The sequence below is a fragment of the Euprymna scolopes genome, chromosome 1 (assembly GCF_053919585.1).
Source record: "Euprymna scolopes isolate OS-2025 chromosome 1, ASM5391958v1, whole genome shotgun sequence".
NCBI lineage: Eukaryota > Metazoa > Mollusca > Cephalopoda > Sepiida > Sepiolidae > Euprymna > Euprymna scolopes.
Genome location: NC_136482.1, coordinates 13,878,273 through 13,894,254, shown reverse-complemented (window position 1 = coordinate 13,894,254; position 15,982 = coordinate 13,878,273).

Sequence of the window (15,982 nt, the reverse complement as noted above, 5' to 3'; positions counted from 1 at the left end):
ATTATTATTATTATTATTATTATTATTATTATTATTATTATTATTATTTCTCCTAGTTACATATGTGTCTTTTGTGTTAGTTTTATTTTTGTCATGGTGTCCACTTTTTTATTGTTTATTTCAGGTCAGAGATTATATATATATATATATATATATATATATATATATATATATATATATATTGTTTTATTTTAATATAATTATCCACTGACACGTGTTTCGTCATCTACGACTCATCAGAGTTGCTGAATCTAGCGATATATATCATATTAAAGCGTATTTTCTGTATATATATATATATATATATATATATATATATACACACTAAAAATACGTTTCAATGTGATATTTTGATTAATACAGATTTCGTATTTATTATTACATAATATTGCATCCAATATATAGTAATGATTTAAAAAGTTACAAAAAAATGACTTGTGCGCCACCACCGAGAATCGAAACCAAAACGTTTAGCTTCTGATTTACTTTTTCCTTTGACGTTAATGCGAAAGATCTGAAGACATGTTTACTGCAAGGCTAAAAATTAAAACATGAACCAATCGCTATTACATTACGCATGCATTTTTCTGTCGTTCGATCTTCTGTTGGCAAATTCCATTTTTTTTTTTTTCATTTTCGCACTTTTTCACCGATTTTCCTCGGCTAAAACCCAAATATAAAATTCCGTATGGTTTCGAATACCCTATATATTAAGTTTTATGTCTGTAGGCAAAAAACTGATACAGGAGCTTGGTAGGCAATTTTTTTTTAAACAAATATATATACGCATACATAAATATATATAGAAAGAAGTTTGTGTTTACAATAACCTTTTTACGCAAATATTACGCAAGTATATATCTGCTTGAATATAATTACACGTAATAGTTTGCTAAAGATGATCATCACATTAGAAAACCGAAAAAATAATGCGGAATTAATTAAAATGAATATTTAAAAGAATATGTAAATTAGATCTTTTGCAGATGAATGCAGTTCCACAACCCATATATAACAAAGTTGTATTTTCTTTTTAAATAAACAGAAAAAACGTTCGCCTTTTTCTTCTGGGCTTTCGGGCCAAGATCTTTTTTCTGTGTAGTATCTGTTCTGGCAGATACTGTGTGGGGCCAACCCCATTTATCAGACCATTGCTCTTGGGCAATCAGTTTTGGTCAATGTAGGGGAAACCCTTCATACCAATTGTCACTATCCAGCTCCCCTCAGGGGAGCTAGTCCCCCTCCTTCACTCTCCACATTAAAAAATGGCCTTATGCCTAATTTGCTCAGCGGGGAAGCAAATAAATAACTAAATAAATAGAAAAAAGTTTTTTTTATGAATATCAATACACAAAAGAAGTTATAGGAGTATAGATATATTTTAATTTTTTTCTAAATATTATTAGATCGGATTAGTTTATTACAAATCGTCTGTTGGTCCCCTACCGTAGAATACCGATGGAGCTGTCCAGGCATTTTTTTTTTTTTTTTTTTTTTTGTAGGCTAGAGTAGTCTTTATCTCAGACGCTTGCATTTTAATACAACTTTCCGACCTACGCGTTATATAATCCTGCCGTAAGAATTAAATAACTTTCTATGTGTGTTTTTATTGTCCATAAGATAAATACTTTTTTATATTTTTCTGAGTGGGAATCGAAAACTATATATTTCCACACAATTTTCTAATTATACATGTTTTTTTCTCAATATTAATTAATTTACTTTTATTTATTTATTTTTACGTTTTTATGTGCAAAGGAAAGCCGGAAAGAAAAAAAGAAAATGATAAAAGAGCAGGAAATGTCGTTCGTCTGGGTCAGTTTGTCAAGTTGAGTCGTTGATAGGGCAAATCAAAAATGATTTCTCTAGCAATTACCATTTTCCCATACTTACTAAACCCAATAAAAACGCGGATTTCCTTTTGTTTTATTAACCTTTGCGTGCGGTTAAGAGCGTTGGACCGTGGCCTTCGTTATAAAGATGGCCGGCCAGCTGAAAAAATGACGTCATCGCCGAGGTCCCAACAAGCAAGATATGTGGAACTCGTAGACTGTCAATAATGAACAGTAATTTTTACAGACAGCGTTACAAAACTTCAAAATTGGATTAAAATAAAGAAATAAAGAAAGAACACGATTTATACTGAAACTCATCTAATATTAATAATAAAAAAATAATAAAAAAAACACAAGCAATTGAATATTTCGTTGTATTATAGATTTTAAAGATTAGAATGCGTTCTTTAATTACTTATAAATTACATTTTAAAAAAGTGAAGGAACACGATTTGATTTGAAATAAACTTGAAGTTTATTTAATATAATTAAATGAAAATTATGCATGTAAGATTATGAATATTTGAAGCAGAACACAAGCAAGACATTTGATATGAGTTAAGACAATAAACAAATATTAAAATTAAACTTTTTTTTTAAATCAAAATGAATATTTTTTTTTAAATCAAAATGAATATTTTTTAATCAAAATGAACCACAATATTTTTTCAAAATCAAAAACAATATTTTTAATAAATTCATGAAATATTGCACAGTAAAAAAATTAACCTAAAGAAAAAATCATGTTTCTTATTTAAGATTATTTCACCACATAACAAAAATAACATGCAAAATCATTTTTTTATATCCATATTTTCAGTTTGTTAAAATACGTGGGTTTGTATTACTGTACACATAGATTCGAAAAAGTTGTCAAAAAACAAATATATAACAAATAAATGTTATCAAAGGCAAGATAAGTTACTTTTCTGCCAAACTGGATATATTTTTCGTGTTTTTATTCAATGTAACATGTTTATTCAGCTCTAAAAACAGTGTTTACCGATGTATTCGAAAATTCCAGATGGCGTCTGATTCTCTCTTTAACACGGTAAGTTTGGGATAAGGTGTTATAAATACAAAACCGGATAAAATACTGTTAAAAACTCGCTCAATATATGTTACCGTGACATAGGTTGACATATATTCGGCGGGTTTTTAATAGTATGTTGTATAGTTTTTTATTTATAACCCCTTATCCCAAACTTACCGTGTTAAAGAGAGAATCAGACGCCATCTGGAATTTTCGAATACATCAGTAAACACTGTTTTTCGAGCTGAATAAACATGTTACATTGAATAAAAACACGAAAAATATTTGGTAGAAAAGTAACTTATCTTGCCTTTGATAACATTTATTTGTTATATATTTGTTTTTGACAACTTTTTCGAATCTGTGTACAGTAATACAAACCCAATTACGTTAATGAAATGAATTGTACTTATTTACTATGCCTCCCCACGGGACAGAGTTAGACACCAGGGTCGTTTTTTAACGTGGAGAAAAGGTACAAAAATAAAAATTGTCTCAGTCGTGAAGGATTTCTCCTCCCCCGAAAGAGAACAAGAAATAGAATGCAGCATCTGGAGAACAGATACTACACTTTGATCTGGTCCCGAAGGCCAAGACTGTTTAAGACCACGAGTGAACGCGCGTTTTTTTGTTTTTTTTAGTTTAGTTTCATATATATATATATATATATATATATATATATATATATATATATATATATATATATATATATATATATATATAAGTATTTTTAAATTTTATCTTTCTAGCTTTAAAAAAAAGTTTAAAAATTTTATCAGCAGGCATAATTTATTTTTAAATATTGAAAAATTTCAGAAAAATAAATTATTGTTAGATTTTTAAAACGTGTGTCAACAGCTTAAAAAAATCGTGTTTTAAAGAGTCGATGTTGTCTCGCATTTTCATTAGTTTTGTATGCTTTAAAAATTTTTTTTTTAATATTAGCAATTTATTTGAAGCTTCTTCTTTTGAATGGTAGAACATTTAGGATGATAATATTGAATTAAATTATAGTTACATCGTGTTAAATACAGGGGGGGGGGGAGCACGTTAAAACTTACTTTGCTGAATGGAGATGGTGTAAAATCTTTTTTTTTTTTTTTTTACTGCATTATAATTCTTTATCTTTCGGAAATGAAAATACTGTCACTTTTTGGTCCTTTACGATAATTTCCTCAGCAAGTTGGAACGATGCACCGTGAAGGCATTTTAATAAAAAAAGAAATATTACACTGACTTTAAGACGTTACGAATGCCTACCGGTGACTACCGGTGTCACCGGTATGGACTATCCGTGATGACGTCAGCAGATTAAATTATTTTTGCCCACCGGCCATCTTGTCTTTTAAGACGGTCTTGGTTGGACACGTCTTCGGTAAACGCCGTAGACGAGGATGTTTAGTCTGCTATTCTGCAGTTTGAGTCACCGACGCCGACATGACACCCGCTTCGCCTATTCCTTGTCGTCGGCGTCTCATTAAAAAAAAAAAGAAAAGAAAGTAACTCACTCAAAATAATAACAATGTAACTTAGAAGAAAACAATAATAAAATGCATATTCATAGTGCAATAAACGTGTGTGTGTGTGTGTGTGTGTGTGTGTGTTTGTATATATGTGCATATGTACATATAATATTATACAATATATTTGTTTATATATATTATCAGTACTTACTTTAACATTCCCCTAATGAAAAGCAAATAAAAATGTTTTTTAAATACAATTATGATTATGGACTGATTATTTTGTGGTAACTGGAATGGAATGGAATTTTATAACATATATATATATATATATATATATATATATATATATATATATATATATATATATATATATATATATATACTAGCAGGGAGACCCGGCGTTATCCGGGAATGAATAAGGAACAACATCAACAAATGTTCCAGCCTCCCATACTTTTATTGTCATCAGAATCGATTGAATCGCCCATTTATAAAATCAAATCGGATAATTGCCTGCTGTAGTCAGGGACCCTGATTTTCTATCGAGGGGGGGGGGGAGCTTCACATGACTCCGCGTTGTGACTTAGTCCACAACACATTGTAATCTACATTATAGAATATAATATCTATAGAATATACTGCTGATTTTATAAAATTATTCGTAAATAAATATAGTGTAGTGAATAAAGGACAATCAGTAATTCTTCAACAATCCAACAGTCAGAAGGTCGTATGCACGGGAAGTTGCTAGATATAACATAACCGTATGTCGCTGTTGATAAGAGCTCCACCTAGTACCTTCGTTAGTAGTGCTTGAATCGAACTACTTTCTCGAACTGACTCCTCCAGAAAAGCACACGTAGACAAACTCGTAATTCGTTCTCAAAACTCCACAATTTCTTTATCTCCTCTTTGTTTGGACCGGAATAGCTCTTTCACGGCGTCAACCGCGATTCGCTCACTGGAATTTTCTTCTACTAAAGTGAACCTCAGATTGTCCTAAGCCAATTCTGGATTCTCTTGTAACCTCCTTCCTATAAATCGGGGACTGGTCCTTTCGCTGCTTCGTATGCAAGCAGGATCAATTCTTAATCTCGAAGCCCATACACTTTCTATTTTTTTTCTGAGGTGACTGCAACCAGTCATCCAGCACCCTCGGATTCCTTCTAAATCCAGGAAGAACCATGCCTCTAATAGCACCCTAAAAGCGTCTGATACCTTCAATATCTTTTTATCTTCACCAATTTGCTCCTCCAGCTTTCATTCCGCCTGTACTGTTAGTCTCACTCAGTTGCTCTGTCAACATCTCCCCGTTCTCTCCTTTTCTTTCTCTTTAGACACACACTCCACCAGCGCTGTCACAAATCCTGATACAACCTACCAAGCGCAACAATAACCGCCAATAATAAACTGACAATTAAACAACAAAGTTACCAATTGGAAGGTCATTTACCCGACCCCTCTACGCATGGTCGACTCCTCCGGTTTTATTTAAAAGAAGATCAGATCCTGAGTCAACGGCACCAGTTATAACACACACGCCATCACGGATCGACCTTTTACAACATACACGAAATCCTTGGTTACGAGAACCAATCATAACAGGTCAGAGTGCTCCGCCGGTTACAAGTCCTGATCTCAACCACGTATACGAAATCTTAGGTTATGGGACAACGTATAACTCATCCAAGCCGTGACCTCTCTCGTTAGACCGTTTCAAAGGGCAAGTTCGAACGGTTACAAACTTCTACCATCCCATGTTTGCTAAGCTTAATATACACCATGATCACAAATCAGATAACTCCGGTGATATGCTTTCGTGCGCCATATAGCTCTCCTGTGATTAAAAGGAGAATTTCCTTTAATCGATTGATGTGTTGTCACTGCTGTTAAGAGTGCTAGAAAAGAGATCGTTTCAACACGGAAGCGAACAGACAGAAATGAACAAAAAAGGACACAAGTCTGTTTTGTTTCTTGGGAATTTATAATCAACAATATCAAGCTGTACATGTTTTCCTGTTCAACGAAAGTATAACTGAAAGAAAAAATAATAAAAGCTGAAAACAGAATAGTATAATAAAAAAAAGTAAAGTCTATTTCGTGCGTGCTCTCTTTTCCTTTTTCTTTTCCTTTTATCGTGGCCGGGCGAATGGCAGCAACCATTGATCTTTATATGAGAAAGAAGAGGGGGTATTCAATTCGAATCGTTATAAACTATTGATCGGCATATGTTTTATCTTGGTTCTTTATTTCTTTTTATGTCTTTCTGTGACCAAGTCGAACGGAATAGGTTTTTCTTGAGTTACTTTGTAATATCAATCCGAATTTACAAATTTTCGAGCGTATCCTGGTCTTCGCCCTTTTCACATTTTTAGAAGCGTGTTCAGTACTTTGGGTATTTGAGTTGCTTTTCAGGGTGCCTCGCGAATCTTACAAAAGTTTGAAAACTTTGTCGATTGCCTATCCTTAGGTCTACTTTACGCCAGAGATATTTGCAATCTTGTGCAACTTTTCTGCGAACTCTGTAACTCCCTTACGAACTCTGTAACTATTGTGTGACCTCTGTAAAACTTTGTGAAAAAATAAAACTAAGATTAAAACGGACGTGCAGCCTTTTTTCATATCGAGAGGAGTTGGGTTGATGAGACGCGATCTATCTCGTTCGCCAATAAAATGCCTGCCACGCAATTCCTCGTTGGTCAACTGTTTATTCTAGACTCCATGCATATAAACCAAACATCAAGGACACTTGCTATTCTCACGGTCTGTTTATAGCTTAGGGTTATCGAGGTCACGCTTCTGGCTTAGCTGGAATGACATTTTATTAAGATTTCGAGAATCGCAGCAGATTTGGTAATTTTCATCAATCGAACAACTAGCCCCTGTTAAACAACTATTGTTTCCTTGCTTGTTTTTCCCGTTCAATCTATCACTAAACCATATACGAATTATATATATATATATATATATATATATATATATATATATATATATGTGTGTGTGTGTGTGTGTGTGTGTGTGTGTGTGTGTGTGTGTATACATGAAACTAAATTAATAAACTATAGAATAGGAAAAAACTAAAAATAAACTAAAATAAAAATAATTCGCCCCCAAACCCTCCTGCACCTAACTTTATAGCCAAATAGCCAATTAATAAAAACTTATAAATACACCAAGCCGCAAAGGAAAAGAAAAAAATATGACCGAACAACAACTATATATGTATATGGTGAGAGCTGCCAACTGTCAATGCGATGGTTGTAGGTTCGAACCAAGGCTAGGGATAGATGTATGTCTAACCGCACTGATGAGCTGTGATATAACAAAACAGTACTGTATGTGGATGACAATTAAAGGCCCCCCTCTCTGGGTTGAGCACTTTATAAATATATATTCACCCGACGCGTATTTAAGCTATTAAGCGAAACCACACTAGTAATTTGTTTGTAAACAAACTGATGGTTAGAGCACTGTTGTGACGGGCGGGTGTGAATTTAATACACACTCGAGGAAAAATATTTACAGCACTGACTCATGGTCTGCTGGTGAGAGCTACCCACTGTCAATGCGACGGCTGTAAGTTCGATCCACGGCAAGGGAAAGGTGTATGCCTAGTCGCACTGATGAATCGTGATACAACGAAACAGTACTGTATGTGGATGACTATATATATATATATATATATATATATATATATATGTATATAAGGGCGAAAGAACCCTTTTTCAGGGTCAACGGCCAACTAGCACCATGTATATTTGTGTTTATGTATATATGTGTTGGGGTGGAGAGGGCTCCCGTAAGCCGTGGTGAAGGCAACCTTTCTAAGAGAAGCAAATCTCTGATTTAAAAAAAAACATAAAGCGGTAGACCAGTACCCGCATTAAGCTGGTCTACAGTTTAACTTGTTGCTGGCTATCTTGCTCTTGCTTGTTGCTGGATCTCAACATTTTGAACCGAGATAGAGACTTAGCTGTCGTACAAAGCTAAGACTCTGTAACATCATCTTTGTATAGATACTCCCTCAGGCATTTGGGCTCATGGACTTTAAGTGTCTTGGGGAGTTGCACTTGTCTGAAAAGACGTTGCAATCTTTTTTTATATGTATATATACTAGTGGATGAATGGCTAACGTAATTAGGGATTGTATGAAAAATAGTGATAATTAATTATGTAATTAATTACACTGTAATAGTGTAACACTGTAATAGTGTAATTAATTATAGCAAATAGTTGGCAAGCCCAAGCTCCATTTCATTTGGCTTGTAGTTGAACCTCACAGACGCTTATTTATATTGGTGGTTTTCAAAGCTCCGCCCAAGCGATAAGGTCATAATAATGACAAAATATAATGCCTTCTATTTTTAAACTGAAACCTAAAACGTTGAAGAACTATATGAGAGTGGTACCATTAAAACAAGCAACATTCTGTACTCGAAAATTTATTTCCTTACATAGTCACTCCATATTCAATACACATTTGTCAGCCTCTTTTGAACCTGCGGTCGTAAAATTCTGCGCGCTTTGTCACTCACATCTTTGCCGCCACTCAGAAATTGACGAAATCATCTCCTAACTCTGTTGAAATCAACTGCATCGGTTTGTAAACGTTCAATAGGCGCCGGTGAATGTTGATTTTTCTGCATGGACGAATTCAATAGCACATCTCTGTTTTGAGATGTCCACGACAGGTGTTACTGTCTTAGAATCTCACATCGTCAATACTTGCAACAGAAAGAGTAAACATTCAGATCAGAAATGCCTAAGTTCAGTCATCATAAAAATATAATTTACAATCTTCTGCTGATCCATTCGAGCGGAGTAAAGAAAAATAGAAGACATTACTTTTGGAACGTACCTCGCGCATATATATATATATATATATATATATATATATATATATATATATATATATATATATATATATATGGCAATTAAGCTACACAGAATATTCCTCGTTTAATTCTCGTGAGATCAGGCATAAGCCTGATGAATTCTCACGAGAATGAAACCCGGAATATTATGTGTAGCTTAATTGCCATATATATTTTTATAACTATATATATATATATATATATATATATATATATATATATATATATATATATATAAAAGAATGTGTTTAAGGACATTGCTCAACGTATATACTCAGCGAATATTTTTAGCTACAGACTTGAAATTTAATATATAAAATATTCAGATATGTGAAAAAATTTTAATCGGTTTCCGTCCAGAAAAGGGGCTGCTAAGGGGTCAAAAGATTTTAATTGGTACTTAGGTGTTACCTGATTTTTTTGCCAACTGTTTCACGACTGCGCATGCGCGAACTGTTCACATTATGTTAAGAATATGTAAGTTGTAAAGATCGTGCCAATCTCGCTCAATTGTTGTCTTTAGGTTTTTGGTTTCGATCTCAACTCGAGTAATTTTTTACTTACAAAAAGTGAACTGTTTAGAAAAAAACATAATACTGAATAAAAAAAAAAACATAATACTGGCAGGCACATGTCTTATTTTTTCCGCATTTTTTTATTTCATTTTTTAAGGGATTTAATTTTTATTTTAATACCGAGCATCGTTTTAGTATATATATATATATATATATATATATATATATATATATATATATATATATATATATATATATATATAGAGAGAGAGAGAGAGAGAGAGAGAGAGAGAGAGAGAGAGAAAGAGAAAGAGAGAGAAAGAGATAGATAGATAGATAGATAGATAGATAGATAGATAGATAGATAGATAGATAGATACTTCAGAATAGTTTTATTTAACAATCAGTTGTTATGGAAACGTGAGATTGTAAAGTTTACAAAATATTACTAGCAGTAATATTCTATAAGTTATCCCATCTAAACAAGAATTGCTCGATATGCAAGATAGAGCAAATAAATTAAATTGTGATTCAATGAATTTCAAAAAACTCTCATTGAAATGAAATGAAGTGGTTGAGTTTCATATCAAAGAATTTTTATTATTCTAAGCAAGACAAAGAATACTTTAGAAAATTAATCTCCTTAACCTATAGGGTTTCGATGTCTACCATCTCATCAGAGGAGAGAAAATATTAGCAAAATATTAGCACCCTATTTGCTAAAGTCAGTGAGACATGGAAAGTCAAAGTCAAAATAATAAATTTACGCGCGAAATGGAGACTATCAGCAAGCTTTTCAAATGTTTTCATTTTTTCATTTTTTGGATTTTCCCTTTCCAACATTCTAAAGATTTGTGAACATTTTCTTCTCAATTATTTTGACTGTTTGTTACTGGATATATTCTCCGTGTTTAACGATTTATTTTAATGTTTTGAACTCGGAATTTTCATGTGCTCGTCACCAGTTTATAAATAGCTCTAATGTAAATCATTTTAGACATAAATTGCCAATGAGCATTTATTAGCACTTATTCTGTGTATTAAGGTATTTTGGAAGATTTTATTACTTTTACTGTTCACATGAGATCATTGATTAAAACCAGAGATGCAATGTGTGTGTGTGTGTGTGTGTGTGTGTGTGTGTGTGTGTGTGTGTGTGTGTGTGTGTGTGTGTGTGTGTGTGTGTGTGTGTGTGTGTGTGTGTGTGTGTGTGTGCGTGCGTGTGTGTGTGTGTGTGTGTGTGTGCGTGTGCGTGTGTGTGTGTGTGTGTGTGTGGATAAAAAATATGAAATAATATTCCAACATGACGGAATTATATGTTTGTTTTTATTTCAAGACTACCTCATGATGGTTGAGGGGAAAAATATATATGTATATAACAATTTAGGAATGTTATGGAGGTAGTAGTTATATAATGAGAGGGAGTTAAGAGGGAGTTCTTTTCTTTTTCAAAAAGAGATGATATGCTTGAAATATTAAAGACGTCCATCATACCGGCTATCTCAAACAGCAAGTCCATATTTACATTTGTGATTTTTTTTTTAATAAATTGAAAAGGGAATATTAAAAAAAAAAAAAAAAAAAAACAGAGCAAGACCTTTCGTTTGTTTATTTTTGTTCATATGTCACACCAGTTCCGTGCATTGTTATGAGTATAAGAAGGCTATTACTGCACACAAACTGACACGTTTATTTTTATAAAAAAAATTTGTGTGTGCTAGAACGCTTTCATTTTAAATTCTACGCAATTATGCAGAATGTAGAAACTATGCATAAATAGAATTCAGTGTAATAGTGAAATAAAACCAATCATCTAATTAAAAAACATAAAAAATAAATAATTAATTAACGACTGTTTTTCAAAGCAATACTCAAATTAATTAAGCTTCACATCGTCGATCGCATATCTATGACTGAGTATATTAGAAGTTCGTTTTATAATTTTAATAGAAAAAGTAGCCTTTTAATATCAATATCAGAGCGAGAAACAAACTCAACTTTATAGGTATATAGATATATATATTATTCAAACACGATAGTGTTTGAATATATGATTAAGTGTCCGTTTCAGTCATTTAGAACTGCTTTAAAGCTTCACCGCTCATTTTTCGACCAAATTTCAAACAATTATTACAGTTTATAGATCACCTCAGCTATATTTGTGAAAAAAAACATCAATTTTCGTTGAGTATGATGACTATTCTGATGTTCAAAATTGTAAAAAAATGTAAGGAGGTGATCGACGTTTTTTATGACGGGTTTCCATAGCAACCACGTCACTTCAGCGACTACTGTAGCTACTAATTCACTGCTGCGAAAAGAGAAGTAACAAGTGAAACAGATAGAATGGAAGCGTTAAAGGGAGATAATTAAGATAGTTTTATTGACAGTATATGACTGCCGTCCATTTTTATTCCATATGTGTTTATGGGTCAAAAAATAAGACTGGAATTAAACAAAGTACAAGTGAATTTATTTGAAGTCTGGAAAAATCATTGGTTACAAAAGAAAAATGCGAGCATGAAAAGTAGCGTGGTTAAGCTTAAACCTGGAAAAGAAAAGGACAAGATATGCTAGTAAAAAATATAATAAATTTATGACTTAAAATATTGCAGCATTAAGAATTTTTTTTTTCAATTTATAACATTATATAATCAATTTCTCATGCTGTAATACTTATAAGTTATAAATTTATTTTATTTTTTACTATAATATCTTGTCCTTTTCTTTTCCAGTTTTAACAACTAGTCCTTTACTTTGCCATGTTTAAGCTTAACCATATTACTTTTCATGCTCGCATTTTTCTATCGTAATATAGTATGTATTTTATCAGGAACACTTTAAGCATATTAATCTTCCCTTATATATATCTCTCTCTATATATATATCTCTCTCTCTCTCTCTCTCTCTCTCTATATATATATATATATATATATATATATATATATATATATATATATATATATATATATATATATATGATTTCACTAACTTTAAAATTTGAATTATTTAAATTTAAAATCTAATTTCAATTGAAAATTTATGTACGATACCAATGACTTGTCTCATCTAAAAACTTTCTGTACACAATTTATATATATATATATATATATATATATATATATATATATATATATATATATATATATATTGATTTGATATATATTGATTTGATGTCTTTAAACATGTCAGTGAACTCCTGCTAATCCGTTAATTTCATTTACTTCTCATTATATACATATTTCTACTATAATATAAACAGAACTTTGTCTCTGTGTCTGTGTCTGTGAGAGTTCGTTCCCTATGTATTCGAAAACGACTGTGCCGATTTTATGAACTTTCTACACGAAAGTATTTTATGTGTCTTGCAGTGTTCTTAGATAGTTTTGTATAGGAATGTCTTCAAAAGTATCGATAATCAATAATCGAAATGATCCGATTAAAGAAGAAAAGGGCATTTTTAGCACTTTACACAGCATAACATCACAATCTATTTGAGCAGTTTTATCACCAGACAAGCCGAAAGGACGGCTTATAAAATAAACAGTAGATTATTTCATATGACAGGGGCGCGTTCGGAATGAATCCTTTTGTTTAATGCACTTAATTTAATTTTGTTTAAAGCACTTAATTCGAGCCATTAATCACCACACAACCAGTAAGGCCAGACATAAAATCAAAAGTTGGTTCTTTGATATGACAGGGGCGTGTTCGAAATGAATGTTTATGTTTAGAATACAACTGAAGCATGTTACTTGACTTTTGCATTCAAGCCAGTATAAAAAATAATAGGTTCTCTATACTCCAATGTATACTACAAGGTATTGTGAACTAGGTCGCTGCGAGAGACATATGAAGCTTCCTCCCTGTGCACCGCGATGGGTTCCCAACTAGGCAATCAATCGATTTGATTGAAAAATGGTCGATTTAACCGATTTCGAAGACAATAAAAACATGGGAGTGTCAAACATTCGTAGATCATCATTCAAACCCGGGTAGCGTCGAGTCTTTCTGCTAGTATATTTATATATTGTCGCAAGCATTAATAAAAGCTCTTGGAAGAATCATTACCAAAGCCAAAATTTTAAATAATGTGACAAACTGTTTTGAAGCCGCGTTAAGATTAAAATATTTTATTAAAAAAAAAAGTTATTCAAGTTTTTTTTTATTTGTTTTTTTTTAAACTTGAACTGGTTCTTATTTATTTGGATGATAACACATCACAGCATAAAATAGTTTTCTTGTTTGTTTGTTTCGTACGTAAAACGTCCGTGTCCACATGTTGTTTTATCAAAGGCTGTGCTGGTGTTGACGCACGCGACATTATTGCAAGGAAAACTCCAGTTTGTGCATTTTTAGGCGCATAGAACACTTTAATTCCTTAATAATGTTTTACGATCCGAAATAAAAACAAGCATAAAAGAAAAAAACATTTTGAATTTAAAAACACCCGTCTAGCTGAATCCACTGTGAAAAATTTCCCCCACTCTATATCTGTGCCTAAATCAAAATGTGGATTCCATGAACAAAGCTTCTTTCTTAGAACTGCACGCCTGTGGAACTCTGTTCCGTCTGCCTGCTTCCCACCGGACTACAACTTGGATGTGTTCAAGTCCAACGTTAACAAATTCCTAATGAACCGCCCCCTTAAGTAAACACTTCATCAAATCTCCACACTAACGTAATGTACTTGCAATAACCCTTATCCTTGAGTGGCTTCCGGGCCTTGATAAGTGGTGATCACTGTGTAAAAAAAAAAATATTATCAGGGGGTACATATTTACTCAGCAAGATGTGACACAAGGTCAGAATTTGGGGATATCCAGCCAGAGTTTCTAAAGGAGGGAAACTTTGACCTATCAAAAATTACCTGGTCATTCCAATCGGTATTCCCCGTAAGGGTGTCTCACACAACAAGCAATAAATTTGTCCCACCCGAAAGCCGGTTGGAAAGTCTGGTAGAGTGGACCTCCTAGGTAATACCCAGGCGGTGTGCCTCAGTCCGACTGGTACTTGGCCAGTTCCTTGCCCCGCACCTATCGTGCTAATTGTCAAGAGCGGATTCTTGACTGGTAATTTCTACCCAAGTCTCCTAGCAGCCGAAGCAGCAAGGAGACCATCCATCATAATTCAAAAAATAATATGAGGGTAGATATTTACAGGCTGCTTACCTCAGCATGATGTGACATAAGGTCAGATAATTGCTCCATAAAAATATTGGATTTTTTAGAATTACCGCACATAATTATTTCGTTTCCACACGACAAAGATCTTTGTTCTTTGCCTGCAAAATTTTAAAATCCAAGTCTTATTCAGATCAACTACAAAGCCCGTTTACATTTCCAGGACTTGCACAGATCGGAAACTCTTCTGAAATTAAACATGAATTTCAATTCAAAGGATTTTTTTCAAAATGTGATTTCAAAACAGTTTGTTTATTCAAATTTTTAATTTTGATAATGATGCGTCTAAGAACTTTTGCCAATTCTTATAACACTAGAACGACCGCGCAGATCCACTGCTTACCTTGAAACACGGTATATTGTAACTGATGCAGTTGTAGCTACTACGATGGGTACCAAATTTAATGGAACTCACCTGGATGGAAGTTAGTATTTTTTTATTTATCTATTGTATTGCATTTAAATTCCCGCAAGTCAAGAAGACAGTGAGCAGGAAGGGAATTCCAAACGCAAATATTGGCGTCCATAGAATGGAAATTTATCACAAACTCCTACAAGAGTTTTTGAGATACATACCCATAACTAAATATAGTTTGAAAGTACATTACCAGAGAAATATGTTTCAACTTGAATAAAAATAGTTCCATAATATCATAGGTTATGTATTCATGCACGGTGTTCATAAAATGCAGGTATGACACAAACACCTACAAGGGTTTTGGCGATAGATCCTTATAACCAGATATATCCTGAAATTACATTAATCAGAGTAAATATGTTTCAATTTGAAGTTGATATAACAATATCGTAAGTGTCTGTGTTCGCACGATAAACTGAAAATAGGAAATAAATACTCACAAGGATTTTGGCTGCTGCGTGCTGTCCCAAAACCAATAGAGTTTAAGCTACTTTTGGAATGATCTTTTATCATGGTCCACACTCCTAGACTTTGCCTCCTCTCCTTGAGAAGGGATTAGTTTATCATCTATCGATAAATGCCGATGGGGCTGCCCAGGCATATTTTGTAGGTCTCTTCGGAAGCGCTAATTTTGCAACCCAGTTTTCGTTCATGTGTC